Source organism: Lolium perenne, chromosome 4 (assembly GCF_019359855.2).
Source record: "Lolium perenne isolate Kyuss_39 chromosome 4, Kyuss_2.0, whole genome shotgun sequence".
NCBI lineage: Eukaryota > Viridiplantae > Streptophyta > Magnoliopsida > Poales > Poaceae > Lolium > Lolium perenne.
The window spans coordinates 298,405,995-298,421,015 of NC_067247.2; positions in this window are offsets into that span (position 1 = coordinate 298,405,995).

Genomic DNA, 15,021 nt, shown 5'->3' on the forward strand with positions numbered 1-15,021 from the left:
TTGATGAATCATGTTCTATCTTATTTGAATCTACTTAAAATTTTGCCACACGTTGCACTCTCTAACTTACTCATCCATTTCTCTTTCAGATGGAGCCGAATGAACCCATCAACACCAAGTTTTACTAGCTTGGGAACGGAGGGAGCTTGATCTTCGAGCACGACCTCAACGCCGTCTCTGACTTCCTTGGGCGCCCACACCCCGAGTTCCACGGGGTTCAGTTGGACGACACGCCCGGAGGAGAGTTGCAGTGGGTGATCACTGCCGACTTGAGGGGCAAGATGGAGCCTCCCACCTCGGAGAGGATCCTCTTCTCCTTCCGCGAGAGCAACTGGCTCGACGGACTCGCACGTGGCCTTCAGGAGGCACTTGCGCGCCTCTGTGGACAGAACGTGGTGCGCATCCTCGCTTCGCGCTTCGCGCATCTCCTGAGGCGTGATGCCATGGGAGTGCCCATGGAGCTGCAGCCGCACCCAGAGTTGAGGCACCACGCTGAGCACCTGGACTTCATGCTCTATCAGACTCAGAAGGACCTCGACGCCACTCGCGCTTACGTGAACTAGACCCATGCTCACATCATCGAGCAGGGTGAGGCGATCAAGCTATTGAACAATAACCGCAAGAGCATTCGCCAGCAGCGTGCCAAGAAGGACGCTACGATTGTGCGCCTTCGTGCCAAGATCGCGTCACTCGAGGCCACTGTCAAGGCCCAGGAGGATCAGATCAGAGAGCTGGAGGATGACGACGGAGGCATCAACCTTTAGGGAGGAGGAGCCTTCCTGAGCGACGACGACGACGACTTTGAGGAAGACGAGTTCACCGAGGAGGAGGACTACGAGTTCCTGGAGGCAGGACCCAATGACTACGTCCCGATCGATGTCGAGGATGAGGAGTAGTTGCACTAGTTTCACTTATAGTAGGTGTGAGTTGTATCCTGTCCTTTGTATCGTAGCATGAGAATGGTTCTTAAAACCATTGGAGTATGAGTGTGTTAGTTTGTACTATGTGTTGAATGAATGAATGAATGTTATGTTTGTCATGAAAAGATTACAAATTTCAAAAGTTTTCAAACTTAACCAAAATAAACCATAGAATGTTCCCTCTTATCTCATGATCTTCTATATCTTCAGATGGCCCCTCCCAATCGCACCAACGACGCGATGATGCAACTGTTGCAAACCTTGCTTGCCGACAGGGAGACAGAAAGAGCTGAACGCCAAGCCAACCTCAACGCTTTGCAGAACATCACCAACCAAGGCCATGGGAATCATGACCACCCCGGATCCAAGCTCAAGAACTTCCAGAACACCAACCCTCCGGTGTTTAGCAAGACCGAGGAACCCCTCGATGCCGACGACTGGCTCCAGACTATGGAGAACAACTTGGAAGTAGCCGGAGTGGAAGCCAACGAGAAGGTCTTATTTGCAACCCACTATCTCGCTGGACCAGCCCGTGCTTGGTGGACAAGCACCTGTGCCATGAACGGAGGACAGTTCATGACTTGGGAGGATTTCAAGCTCAAGTTCAGCAAGTACCATGTACCCCCGGGTCTTATCAAAAAGATGAGGGATGAGTTCCGTGAACTGAAACAAGGTCGCATGACGGTGGTAGAATACCGCGACAAGTTTCTTACACTGTCGAGGTACGCCCATGATGAGACCGACACCGTTGAGAAGAGGAAGGAGAGATTCCTGAACGGACTGCATGATGAGATGCAGACTGTCCTCGTCAACATCCCCTTCGCCGACCTTGAAGCCCTTGTTGACTCCGCCATCCAGATGGAGGGCAAGCTGAACCAAGCCAATGAGAACCGCAAGCGCCGCATGGCAAATCAAAGTGGGTCTAGCCATACCCAGAAGTTTCTCCCCAGCTCAAGTGGAGGTTTCACTCCGAGAAACAACAAGCCACCGATGCAGAACTCGCGCCCCGGTTATCAGAACCGGAGTGGAGGAAACTCCAAGCCAGGAGGCTACAACAACAACAACTACAACAACAACAACTACAACCGCGCTCCGCCCAGAGCCCCCAACAACAACAACAACAACAACACCAACACCGCTTCCAGAACTGGAAGCAACGCCGTCCCCGTTGCGAACAAGCAGGACAAGACCACCATCACTTGTTATAGTGTGGTGTAGTGGGGCACTACTCCAACGAGTGTCCCAAGAGGCTCGCCAAGCTCGCCGGCAACACCGCAGTACCTGCTCAGCAGCAACGCCGTGTCTCCACCGGCAAGAAGTTCGCCCCCAACAACCCCAATAACCGCAACGGCCGCCTCTACCACATGAACGCCGAAGAAGCCCAGGAAGCACCAGGTGTTGTACTGGGTATGTTTTCTGTCAACCACATCCCTGCCAGAGTGTTGTTTGATTCCGGAGCATCTCATTCTTTTGTCACTGAAGACTTTGCATCAACAAGTAAAATTCAACCCCTCAGTTTGAAGCATGTTATGATAGTTCAAATTCCCGGATCAACCACCAAAGCCAGAAAATTTTGCAAAAATGTACCTATCAAAATCCATGATGTAGATTTCTATGCCAATCTAATCATTCTGGGAACCAAAGGTTTGGAAGTCGTACTAGGAATGGACTGGATGTCCAAGCACAATGGATTGATAGACTGTGCCAAGATGGCCATAACCATGACTAGTAGCACCGGTATCGTAGTAGAGCGCGTCTCTGAAAAACTACCCAGAAAATTCACCTGCAACCAAAGTGTATCCAAGCCAACTCTGGATCAAATCAGGGTCGTTTGTCGCTACCCTGATGTGTTTCCGGATGATCTACCCGGTATGCCCCTGGATAGGGATATCGAGTTAATCCCCGGAACTGGACCCATAGCCCAGAGAGCCTACAGCATGAACGCAACAGAGCTTGTGGAGCTGAAGAAACAAATAGATGATATGTTAGCCAAAGGTCTGATTAGACCAAGTGCATCCCCCTGGAGATCACCAGTTTTGTTTGTGGACAAGAAGGATGGTGCAAATCGTTTATGTACGGACTATCGTAAGCTTAACGATGTCACTATCAAAAACAAATACCCCTTACCCAAGATAGAGGGCTTGTTTGATCAACTCACCGGAGCCAGAGTTTTCTCCAAGATAGATCTTAGAACTGGATATCATCAGCTGAAAATCCGAGCCACCGACATTCCAAAAACTGCCTTCACCACCAGATATGGGTTGTATGAGTACAACATCATGTCATTTGGACTGACCAATGCCCCCGCTTATTTCATGAATCTCATGAATAAGATCTTCATGAACTTTTTGGACAAGTTTGTCGTTGTCTTCATCGATGACATCCTTGTGTACTCCAAGTCCGAAGAGGAACATGAACAGCATTTGGAGACTGTCCTAGAAACCCTTAGGCATCACCAGTTGTACGCCAAGTTCAGCAAGTGTGAGTTTTGGTTGGAAGAAGTTGGATTCCTAGGACACATATTGTCTGCAGGAGGAATTGACGTAGACCCCGCCAAAATCAAGACTGTTATGGAATGGCAAGCCCCAACCACCCAAACCGAGGTCCGCGCTTTTCTTGGATTAGCCGGATATTACCGCAGATTTGTAGAAGGCTTTTCGAGCATCGCTCGACCAATGACCCAATTGTTAAAGAAGGACAGAAAGTTCGAGTGGACCGATAAGTGTGAAGAGAGCTTTCAACAGCTCAAGAGTAGATTGACAACCGCCCCAATCCTGATCATGCCCGATATCGCAAAGCCCTTTGACGTATATTGCGACGCCTCCAAGACTGGTCTTGGATGTGTGCTCATGCAAGAAGGCAAGGTTGTATCCTACCTTTCAAGACAACTCAAGCAACATGAACAGAACTACCGAACCCATGACCTCGAGCTTGCAGCCGTGGTCCTAGCCTTGAAAGTTTGGCGTCATTACCTCATGGGTAATCGATGCGAGATCTACTCCGACCACAAGAGCCTCAAATACATATTCACCCAGAAGGAGCTGAACATGAGACAACGCTGATGGATCGAATTGATCAAGGATTACGACATGGAGATTCACTACCACCCCGGCAAGGCCAATGTGGTAGCGGATGCTTTGAGTCGACTGCCGTGTCAGTTGAACTCCATGCTCGCAACTGAACAGCCCAGCTTGCATCAAGAGTTTGAACAGTTCAGACTTGAACTTGTTAGTGAAGGATTCCTAGCCAGCATAGAACTGCAACCCACCTTGGTTAGCCAAATCAAGGAAGCCCAGAAGGACAACGCTAGCATCGACGGAATCAAGAAACAGATAGCCGCAGGAAAAGCCCCCGGATTCACCGTAGACGAAGCCGGAGTTCTTTGGTACAAAGAACATCTCTGCGTACCATCGGACTCAGACTTGAAGCAAGTCATTTTGCAAGAAGCCCATGACACCCTTTATTCAATCCACCCCGGAGGTACCAAGATGTACCAAGACTTGAAGGAGCAATTCTGGTGGCATGGAATGAAGAGAGAGATCGGCAGCTACATCGCCAAGTGTGATATCTGTCAGAGAGTCAAGGCAGAACATCAACGACCCGCCGGACTGTTACAACCCCTCCAGATTCCAGAATGGAAATGGGACTCCGTAGGAATGGACTTTATCACCGGACTGCCCAAATCCAGCAAAGGCAATGATTCAATATGGGTATTTGTCGATAGATTGACCAAAGTCGCCCATTTCATCGCCGTCAAAACCACTTACCAAGGCCCAAAGTTAGCTGAACTATACATCTCCAGAATAGTCGCCCTGCACGGAACCCCGAAATCGATAATGTCAGATAGAGGATCACAGTTCACCTCAAGATTCTGGCAGAAAGTGCATGAAGGACTAGGCACCCGTCTGAATTTCAGCACCGCCTATCACCCTCAGACCGACGGACAGACTGAGAGAGTCAACCAGATACTGGAGGACATGCTGAGAGCATGTGTACTAGAATATGGATCCAAGTGGGAAGACTGCCTACCTTACGCAGAATTCTCTTACAACAACAGCTACCAAGCTAGCCTACAGATGGCCCCCTTTGAAGCCTTGTACGGAAGGAAGTGCCGTACCCCCCTGAACTGGTCGGAAGTCGGAGAAAGCCAAGTCTTTGGCCCAGATGTTCTTCGTGAAGCCGAAGAGAAAGTACACAAGATCCGAGAGTACCTCAAGACAGCGCAATCAAGACAGAAGAGCTACGCCGACAAGAGACGTCGGGAGATGACCTTTGAGATCGGAGACTTCGTCTATCTCAAGGTATCCCCCTTGAAAGGAATGCAGAGATTCCAGCTGAAAGGAAAGCTCGCACCCCGATATGTCGGACCCTTCAAAGTTCTGAGCCGCCGAGGAGAAGTATCTTATCAACTGGAGCTACCTGAAGAGATGTCGGCTGTGCACGACGTGTTTCATATCTCACTCCTCCGGAAATGCCTTGAAGTCCCCGAGAAGACCGAAGTGTTCAAGAACATCGATCACCGATCAGTGGATATCAACCAGGACCTGACTTACCGCGAAGTGCCGATTCGCATACTGGAGGAAGCTTACCGAACCACCCGCACCCGAAGCATCAAGTTTCTGAAGATACAATGGAGCAATCATACCGAGGATGAAGCCACATGGGAACGCGAAGACTTCATGAAGAAGGAGTACCCAGATCTCTTTAGTACCTAACTTTCTTTTCGATCTCGGGACGAGATCTTTTGTAAGGGGGAAGGGTTTGTAACATCCCAATTTTCAATAAAAGAAAGTTAGAAGAATTCCAGAGAGCAAAATTTCCAACAAACAAAAACTTTTTAAATTGCATATAGTGCCATGCATAGGACTTGTGCATTTGAGTGATATGCCATGATGATTGTTATTATGTGTATAAGCTAAACCCTAAAACCCTAAAGTGATCATGAGAAGATCAAAAACCAAATAAATTAAAAAGAGGAAGAAAATCCAATAAGTGCAAAACCCTAAAAACCCTCACATATGCCCTATGGCATTTTTATAAATGTTGCCCCTAGACCAATTTGGTTTTCACCATTAGTTGAATAATGTTACTAAACACTTATTACAACTTTTGGAATCAAAGAATCACAAATCAAATGGATTTCAAATACAAAACTTGCTCACATATGATAATGGTCAAAACTGCCAATTATAGTCTGATCACTACTTTGAGCCTTTGCAATTCAAATTTCTCAAACCAAACCTTGCTAACTCTTTGCACCACATCCAAGTCAACATCAAGGTGAACACTTTTTGTAAAGATCACCATGCCAAATTCTTTCTGGATCATTAGCTATGCTCATCCAAAGTTGCAACATTTTAATAGATGTAACAATCTCACACTTAGCCAATTTTGCAAAAACTTGAATTCAACAATGCCACCACCACACTTCACCACCTCTGATCATTTCTAACTCAATGAGACACTTACAATTCAAAACTTGCAACAATTTGAATTGAATCAAATTTGGACAAAAATCACAAATAGCATCTATGTGACTATTTGGCACTATTTGCTATAGTGATCTACCTCATCAACTCTACCTAAACCCTAGCCCAATTGGTCCCCTGGTTCCCTCTAACCATCAATGATCAATAGAAACCCTAGGGAGAGGGAGAGCAAGGCTAGGACATGGCCATGCCGGCCATGCCGGCCATGTCGCCAACCCGACGCCCTCCCCCTCTCTCCATTGCTTCCCCAACCTGGTCCTGGTGTCCAGCATCGCCACCAAGCCTCTCTACCTCGCCTAGCACTCACCAGCTCACCGTAGCCGCCGTGGAGTTGCCGGAGATCGCGTGCACTGGTCGCCCAGACATGCCGCTCGTGTCGCGTGTGGCGCGCCACAGACACGCTCTGGCCACCTCTCGCCTGGCCACCTCGCGCACGCCCTGGACCACCTAGCTGCAGGTTGAGCATCGCCGCGTCGCCACGAAGCTCGCAGACACGCATGCGACCACGACCCATGGCCACCGCCGCCGGAGACGGAGAAGAAAAGCCGCCATAGACGCGCCAGAACCCGCGACCGTCCGACCAAGTTAGGCACCGCCTGGGCTAGCTAGCGTTGCCTATCGGACCGCCTGGACACGCTGAGCAGTACGCCGCCCGCGCCTAGCTCACTAGCTCGCCGGAGACACCGCGCCCACGATGACCAGCTCCCTGCCCTGCAGCACCCTCTCGCGCCTATAAATAGAGACCTCCCTGGACAGAACCAAGCACACCATCACGATCACCACTCACCACCGCTTCGCCCAGCACCAGTAGCTACCTCAATCTTCGCCGGATCAAGGCCAATCGGAAGATCACCGCCGCGGAAGCCCTGCAGCAATCGCCGACGATCCCGACCACCCTAGGCGACGCCACTGCTACCAGGAGACTCGCCGTCGTCCACAACCTCGTCGCGCACACTGCCAACCCTTGCTGGAGCTGCCGTAAGCTCTCCCACCCCCTACCTGAGCCGCCGGCGAACTCCCTCTTGCCGTCGACAACGATGAATGTGCGCCGTTCGATCATGTTCAAATCCAACGTGTTAGATTGATCCATACGGCTTCGGCGTTTAAACGCCGCTGACGGGTGGAGCCCCTTGTCAGGCAGCCCACGCGGGCACAGACGCGTGGTGGGCTGGCCTTGGGCCGTTTTAACTCGTTTAGGCCCAGTTAGTTTTCCCGCCAGGCCCTTTTAATTCAAATATGAATTTGCTGATTTAGTTCAAATTCCAAACTGGCTCCCACTTTCAAATTAATTTCCAGAAGATCTACTTGGCCAAATTTAGCAAATTTTATATTGTTGGAAAGCCACTAAAAAGATCTACAGAATGCCATTGGTCCCATGACCAGATTAGTTGTAGAATTAATCTGATAAAAAAGAAGAAGGCAGGGACTTTTCCATATTCAAACAATTATTAAAAATCAACCAAAATAGATATTAAGTTAATTCCAACTCTAATAGCTCACATTTGACTTACACTAATTGTTTATGCAATAAAATGGTGTGGTCACTTTGCATGATCATGCCCTAGTTTAATCAATGGGCAATATGGCTAGTTTATGTAGATGATATTGTCCAAAACTATTAAGTAAATCATATGAAGTATTATACTTCATTTAAACCTTGTCTCAAATGAATTCATGTGGTGTTTGGACCCCTGGACAAACTCACTTATATGAATTACTTAGAGATTTAAATCATATGTAGCATTATTAAATGGTATGAGGTGGTCTACCTCATTTAAATCAATTTCTCAAGTGATAATGATGAATATTTGACTTAGGTCAATATAAGTTCATCTATGATGATTTGAGAAATTAAATCTTAAGAAGATTTCAATGAGAGGAAATTATTTTTCAAGAACCCTATGGAAACTATCATTTACATATTAAATAAAAAGAAGTGAATTCTCCTCAAGCAACACAACCCATGCACCCTAATTAGATTATTTGTGTGCATAGAATAGTTTGTATGTTTATATGTGATACATGGAATAGCCATTGAATTAGTGAGTAATTATACTCGTATTCAAATTTAGACGCTAGCACCGGAGAGTACCCGGAAGAAGAAGGTTGCTACCAAGAGGAGGAGGAGGAGAATTTTGAGAACTACTAAGGCAAGCTAACATTCTTGCAAAGTGCAAAGCCCCTTGGGGGCAAGGCACCATGAGTCTTACCTTTTCTTACATAAGCCTATCCCAAGTTTATACATTACAAGTTTTTACTTGTTTTCTCAAGAAGTTACTTTTATAGTTAACTTTGGTCAAAGTACAAGAGGTTACTAGAATAGTGAAGTTATTCTCACTCAAGCAAAGCAGGATAGCACCCCTCATGAATTAGAGCTAGTGCTAATGAAATAAAAACTTGACTACTCTAGATGGGAACAATGTGACTTGAAATGAATTTGAAACCATGGAATGGTGAAGCATTTCATTGAATGATTTTTGAAGGTGAATATGACCAAGAGAAGATAGTGATTTTTGATAAACATGATATTGGTTTGAATGCGATACCTTTCCAATATTAAGTACCCCCACAATACCTGATTATGGGTAGGGCTTAACTGGAAGTTTATGCAACTTAGTATGGGTTCCCTTTGAACACACGTCATATGGGTTACGCTTGAGGCTGCCTCCGTTGTTGAGAAATGATGTGAAATTGAGGTGAATTGTACGGCCAAACCCTGTGCAGTTCCCAGGTTGACAGTTGGTCTTCACTGGGAGGCCAAGCTCATGGGGAGAGGTGCTCATACTAGGATTTGTAAGTGAAAGGTTATGGTTGATGATCCGCGTACTATGTTACGATGATTCGGGGTAATCCCGACGGATGAAATCAAATGTTGTGGCACAAGTGTGCAACCTCTGCAGAGTGTAAATCTATTCGAATAGCCGCGTCCATGGTTACGGACGGTTGGAAAGGCCATACAGTTTCCGATGTCATATCTTTGAAAATGATGTTGAAAGGAGATGGTGAAATGAATTGTGGTGAATTGAATTGAAATCACCACTCGAATGGTGGGAATGACACTAATGTTCCCACTTGAGTTAGTTAGAATTTGAATAAGCTTTTCTCAAATACTTATGAACTAAAACTGGCTTTATGCAAATAAACTAGAGCTTAGCAAACCTTACTAGAATGTCTAGCACTTACATTAGTATTAGTTTGCGAGTACTTAAAGTACTCACGGCTTTGTCCCTGGCTATTCAAATGGCCAGAGTATGAAGATGAACAAGGAGATGACCAGCAGGACGCCTACGACAACTAGGAGTCTTCCGACGTCAAGCGTTGGCCTGTGGACTAGAGAGTCCTTGTATCTTACGCTTCCGCTATGAACTTGTGTTTGTTCGTTGATCACTAGATCAACTATTCGTGTAATATGGATGATGTGATTCCACTTGTAAGACATTATGGTTTGTAATGAATGATGACTGTGATACTTAACTATTATGCCTCGCAACAACAATATTCCTGGGATTGCGATGTATGACATAATAGGCATTCAGACTTAAAAATCCGGGTGTTGACACCCTCCCATGTACTTCAATACAATGATCTCATGAGCTGCCTTACATGATTGAGATCCATATGATGAGCTTTGTAATCTAGATGTCATTATGCTATTCAAGTGGATTTTACTTATGTGATCTCCGGAGACTCCTTGTCCCACGTGTGTAAAGGTGACAGTGTGTGCACCGTGTGGGTCTCTTAGGCTATATTTCACAGAATACTTATTCACTGAGTTATGATTTGAGTTGGATGTCTCTATGAAATTGTGGTGTATTAGTACCTCCTATGAATGCTCACAGTGAAAGCGTGGGGTGTTTATTAGTACTTGGGAATACATCTTTAAGGTTTGCCTACATGATGAATTAGAGTTCGTTATCTTGCCAGAGAGTAATTCAGAATAGCATAGTGAAGTGCTTATTTATATTCCTTTATGATTGCAATGTTGAGAGTGTCCACTAGTGAAAGTATGATCCCTAGGCCTTGTTTCTAAGCATTGAAACACCGTTTCCAACAAGTTCTGCTACATGTTTGCTTGCTGCCATATTTTATTCAGATTGCTATTACCACTCATATACATCCATATTACTTGTATTTCACTATCTCTTCGCCGAACTAGTGCACATATACATCTGACAAGTGTATTGGGTGTGTTGGGGACACAAGAGACTTCTTGTATCGTGATTGCAGGGTTGCTTGAGAGGGATATCTTTGACCTCTTCCTCCCTGAGTTCGATAAACCTTGGGTGATTCACTTAAGGGAAACTTGCTGCTGTTCTACAAACCTCTGCTCTTGGAGGCCCAACACTGTCTACTGGAATAGAAGCGTGCGTAGACATCACTATGCCGGCCTGATCCACGAGCTCTTCCATGGTCAGGTAATCCTTGTCCCCAGAAAAGTTGTCTTCCCCGGATTCCGACGCAGCACGACGACGAGGTCGTGATGGCGGAGTATCCGAATTGGATGCTATCGGGAGGGCTGCTGCAGCGGGAGTTTCTTCGTCAGCGTCTTCGCCTAACCCAGTTATGGTCGCTAGGACCTGCTTGGGTGGGGCAGATTCCGCGTCAGCTTCCTTTTTGCCTTCTAGCTCCTTCAAAGCTTGGTCGAATTCCTCCGTGTTCATGGACGAAGCATAGTCGGAAGATGGACTGAGGTTGCTCATGATTGATTCCTCTTCATCTCCGGCCCCCTCTTGCTGATCCGGTGCGCTGCTATCTCCAGTAGCCTCCTGCTGTTCCGGGGCGTTACCGGTTCCGGCATCATCAACCTGCATGGGTCCTGCGCCTTCCGAAGGAGGAACGGTTCCAGCGGTATGTGCGAGGAAGTGCACGAAGTGACACCTTTGTTTTTCTAACACCTGGGAGACCCAGGCGGATCTGCATTGGTCTTTGATACGTCTCAAACGTATCTATAATTTCTTATGTTCCATGCTAGTTTTATGACAATACTCACAAGTTTTATACACACTTTACATCATTATTACGCATTTTCCGGCACTAACCTATTAACGAGATGCCGAAGCGCCAGTTGCTGTTTTCTGCTATTTTTGGTTTCAGAAATCCTACAAAGGAAATATTCTCGGAATTGGATGAAATCAACGCCCAGGGTCTTATTTTTCCACGGAGCTTCCAGAAGACCGAAGAGCATATGAAGTGGGGCCACGAGGTGGCCAAACCATAGGGCGGCGCGGCCAAGGAGGGGCCCGCGCCGGCCTGTGGTGTGGGCCCCTCATCAGCCCTCCGACTCTGCCCTTCCGCCTACTTAAACTCCCCGTCGCAAAAACCCTATCACCGAGAGCCAAGATACAGAAAAAGTTCCAGAGACGCCGCCGCCGCCAATCCCATCTCGGGGGATTTAGGAGATCGCCTCCGGCACCCTGCCGGAGAGGGGAATCATCTCCCGGAGGACTCTACATCACCATGATTGCCTCCGGACTGATGTGTGAGTAGTTCATCCTTGGACTATGGGTCCATAGCAGTAGCTAGATGGTTGTCTTCTCCTCATATGCTATCATGTTTAGATCTTGTGAGCTGCCTATCATGATCAAGATCATCTATTTGTAATGCTACATGTTGTGTTTGTTGGGATCCGATGAATATGGAATACTATGTCAAGTTGATTATCAATCTAACATATGTGTTGTTTATGATCTTGCATGCTCTCCGTTGCTAGTAGAGGCTCTGGCCAAGTTGATACTTGTGACTCCAAGAGGGAGTTTTTATGCTCGATAGTGGGTTCATGCCTCCATTGAATCTGGGACAGTGACAGAAAGTTCTAAGGTTGTGGATGTGTTGTTGCCACTAGGGATAAAACATCAATGCTTTGTCTAAGGATATTTGTGTTGATTACATTACGCACCATACTTAATGCAATTGTCTGTTGTTTGCAACTTAATACTGGAAGGGGTGCGGATGCTAACCCGAAGGTGGACTTTTTAGGCATAGATGCATGCTGGATAGCGGTCAATGTACTTTGTCGTAATGCCCAATTAAATCTCATATTACTCATCATGATATGTATGTGCATTGTTATGCCCTCTTTATTTGTCAATTGCCCAACTGTAATTTGTTCACCCAACATGCTATTTCTTATTGGAGAGACACCACTAGTGAACTGTGGACCCCGGTCCATTCTTTTACATCTGAATGCAATCTACTGCAATCATTGTTCTCTACTGTTCTTTGCAAACAAACATCATTTTCCACACCATACGTTTAATCCTTTGTTTACAGCAAGCCGGTGAGATTGACAACCTCACTGTTAAGTTGGGGCAAAGTATTTTGATTGTGTTGTGCAGGTTCCACGTTGGCGCCGGAATCCCTGGTGTTGCGCCGCACTACACTCCGTCACCAACAACCTTCACGTGGCCCTTGACTCCTACTGGTTCGATAAACCTTGGTTTCTTACTGAGGGAAACTTGCTGCTGTACGCATCACACCTTCCACTTGGGGTTCCCAACGGGCGTGTGCTTTATGCGTCAACAAGCTAAATTTCTGGCTCCGTTGCCGGGGAGATCAAGACACGCTGCAAGGGGAGTCTCTCACTTCCAATCTCTTTACTTTGTTTTTGTCTTTCTTTACTTTATTTTATTTTCTATTTTGTTTGCTTTCTCTATATAAAAAACACAAAAAAATTAGTTACTTGCTTTACTTTACTCACTGTCTTGTTTGCGTTCTCTATATTAAAAACACAAAAAAATTAGTTACTTGCATTTACTTTATTTTTTTATCATGACTAGTCCCGTAGCTGTTACTCTATCACTTGAGGAATCGATCTTTACTTTTAAACAAGGGGGTGAGGAGAGTTTTAAAGAAGCCTGGTCTAGAATTTTTGATTCTTATAGTAAAACTGAACCTAAAATGACTCTAAGTTTGCTTCTTAGTAACTTTTAGTTTGGGCTTATTCTTCGCTATAGATATGCCTTAGATGCTGTAGTGGGGGGAGATTTCCTTCACTGTGATGGGGATCAAGCTTTTAATGCCATAAAAAAATTGGTTACATCATCTAGCTCCGCTAATAATTTTGATTCATCTCTTGCTAGCATTCATAATAGATTAAACACTCTCGAAATAAATATATCTTGTTTAAAAGAAGGATACAACCAGATTCGCTAATATTATGATTATGTTCCAGTAAGCTTTAAACCGTCAATGTGGGTGCCTACTATTAAGGTTGCTATTTGTGGTAAAACTTTTCATGCCCATTGTGATATTATGTCTGAGTTTTGCCTTATGCCTAAAAGAATTTATGAATATTTGACACTGTGGGAACTTACTGAAGGAGGAGAAGGAATAACTCTTACTGATAATTCTGTTATAATTCCTAAGGGAATAGCTGAAGGTGTGTTCACAAACTTTCTTGGAAGGACGGTATCCACTGATTATCTCGTTGTTGAATGTGTAGGGACAGGACAAATCACACTTGGAAGATCCTTGCTAAAACTCGTGGGAGCAATCATAGATGTGGGGAAAGGCACTCTAAATTTTACCTCTACACCCGGATGCGGTCATATATTCCCTAAAAAAAAGAGTAAGAATAAGAGTAAGAAGGGTAGGCGCAAAGCCCCTGGTAAGAATGTTAATGCTTCATCTCTCGATAATACTTGATTCACACTTTCTGCGCCTAGCTGAAAGGCGTTAAAGAAAAGCGCTTATGGGAGATAACCCATTATTCTACTTCTGCACTTTTGTTTTATATTTGAGTCTTGGAAGTTGTTACTACTGTATCAACCTCTCCTTATCTTTATTTTATTGCATTGTTGTGCCAAGTAAAGTCTTTGATAGTAAGGTTGATACTAGATTTGGATTACTGCGCAGAAACAGATTTCTTTCTGTCACGAATTTGAGCAGCCCTCTCTGTAGGTAACTCAGAAAAATCTGCCAATTTACGTGAGTGATCCTCAGATATGTACGCAACTTTCATTCAATTTGAGCGTTTTCATCTGAGCAAGTTAAGTGCCTCTAAAAAATTCGTCTTTACGTACTGTTCTGTTTTGACAGATTCTGCCTTTTATTTCGCATTGCCTGTTTTGCTATGTTGGATGGATTTCTTTGTTCCATTAACTTTCAGTAGCTTTGTGCAATGTCCAGAAGTGTTAAGAATGATTATGTCACCTCTGAATATGTGAATTTTTTATTATGCACTAACCCTCTAATGAGTTTGTTTTGAGTTTGGTGTGGAGGAAGTTTTCAAGGGTGAAGAGAGGAGGATGATACAATATGATCAAGAAGAGTGAAAACTCTAAGCTTGGGGATGCCCCCGTGGTTCATCCCTGCATATTTCAAGAAGACTCAAGCATCTAAGCTTGGGGATGCCCAAGGCATCCCCTTCTTCATCGACAACTTATCAGGTCACCTCTAGTGAAACTATATTTTTATTCCGTCACATCTTATGTGCTTTACTTGGAGCGTCTGTATGTTTTTATTTTCATTTGTGTTTGAATAAAATTGGATCCTAGCATTCTTTGTTTGGGAGAAAGACACGCTCCGCTGTTTCATATGAACACTGGTGTTCTTAGCTTTACTTTTAATGTTCATGGCGAAGGTTGAAACTGCTTCGTTCATTGTTATTTGGT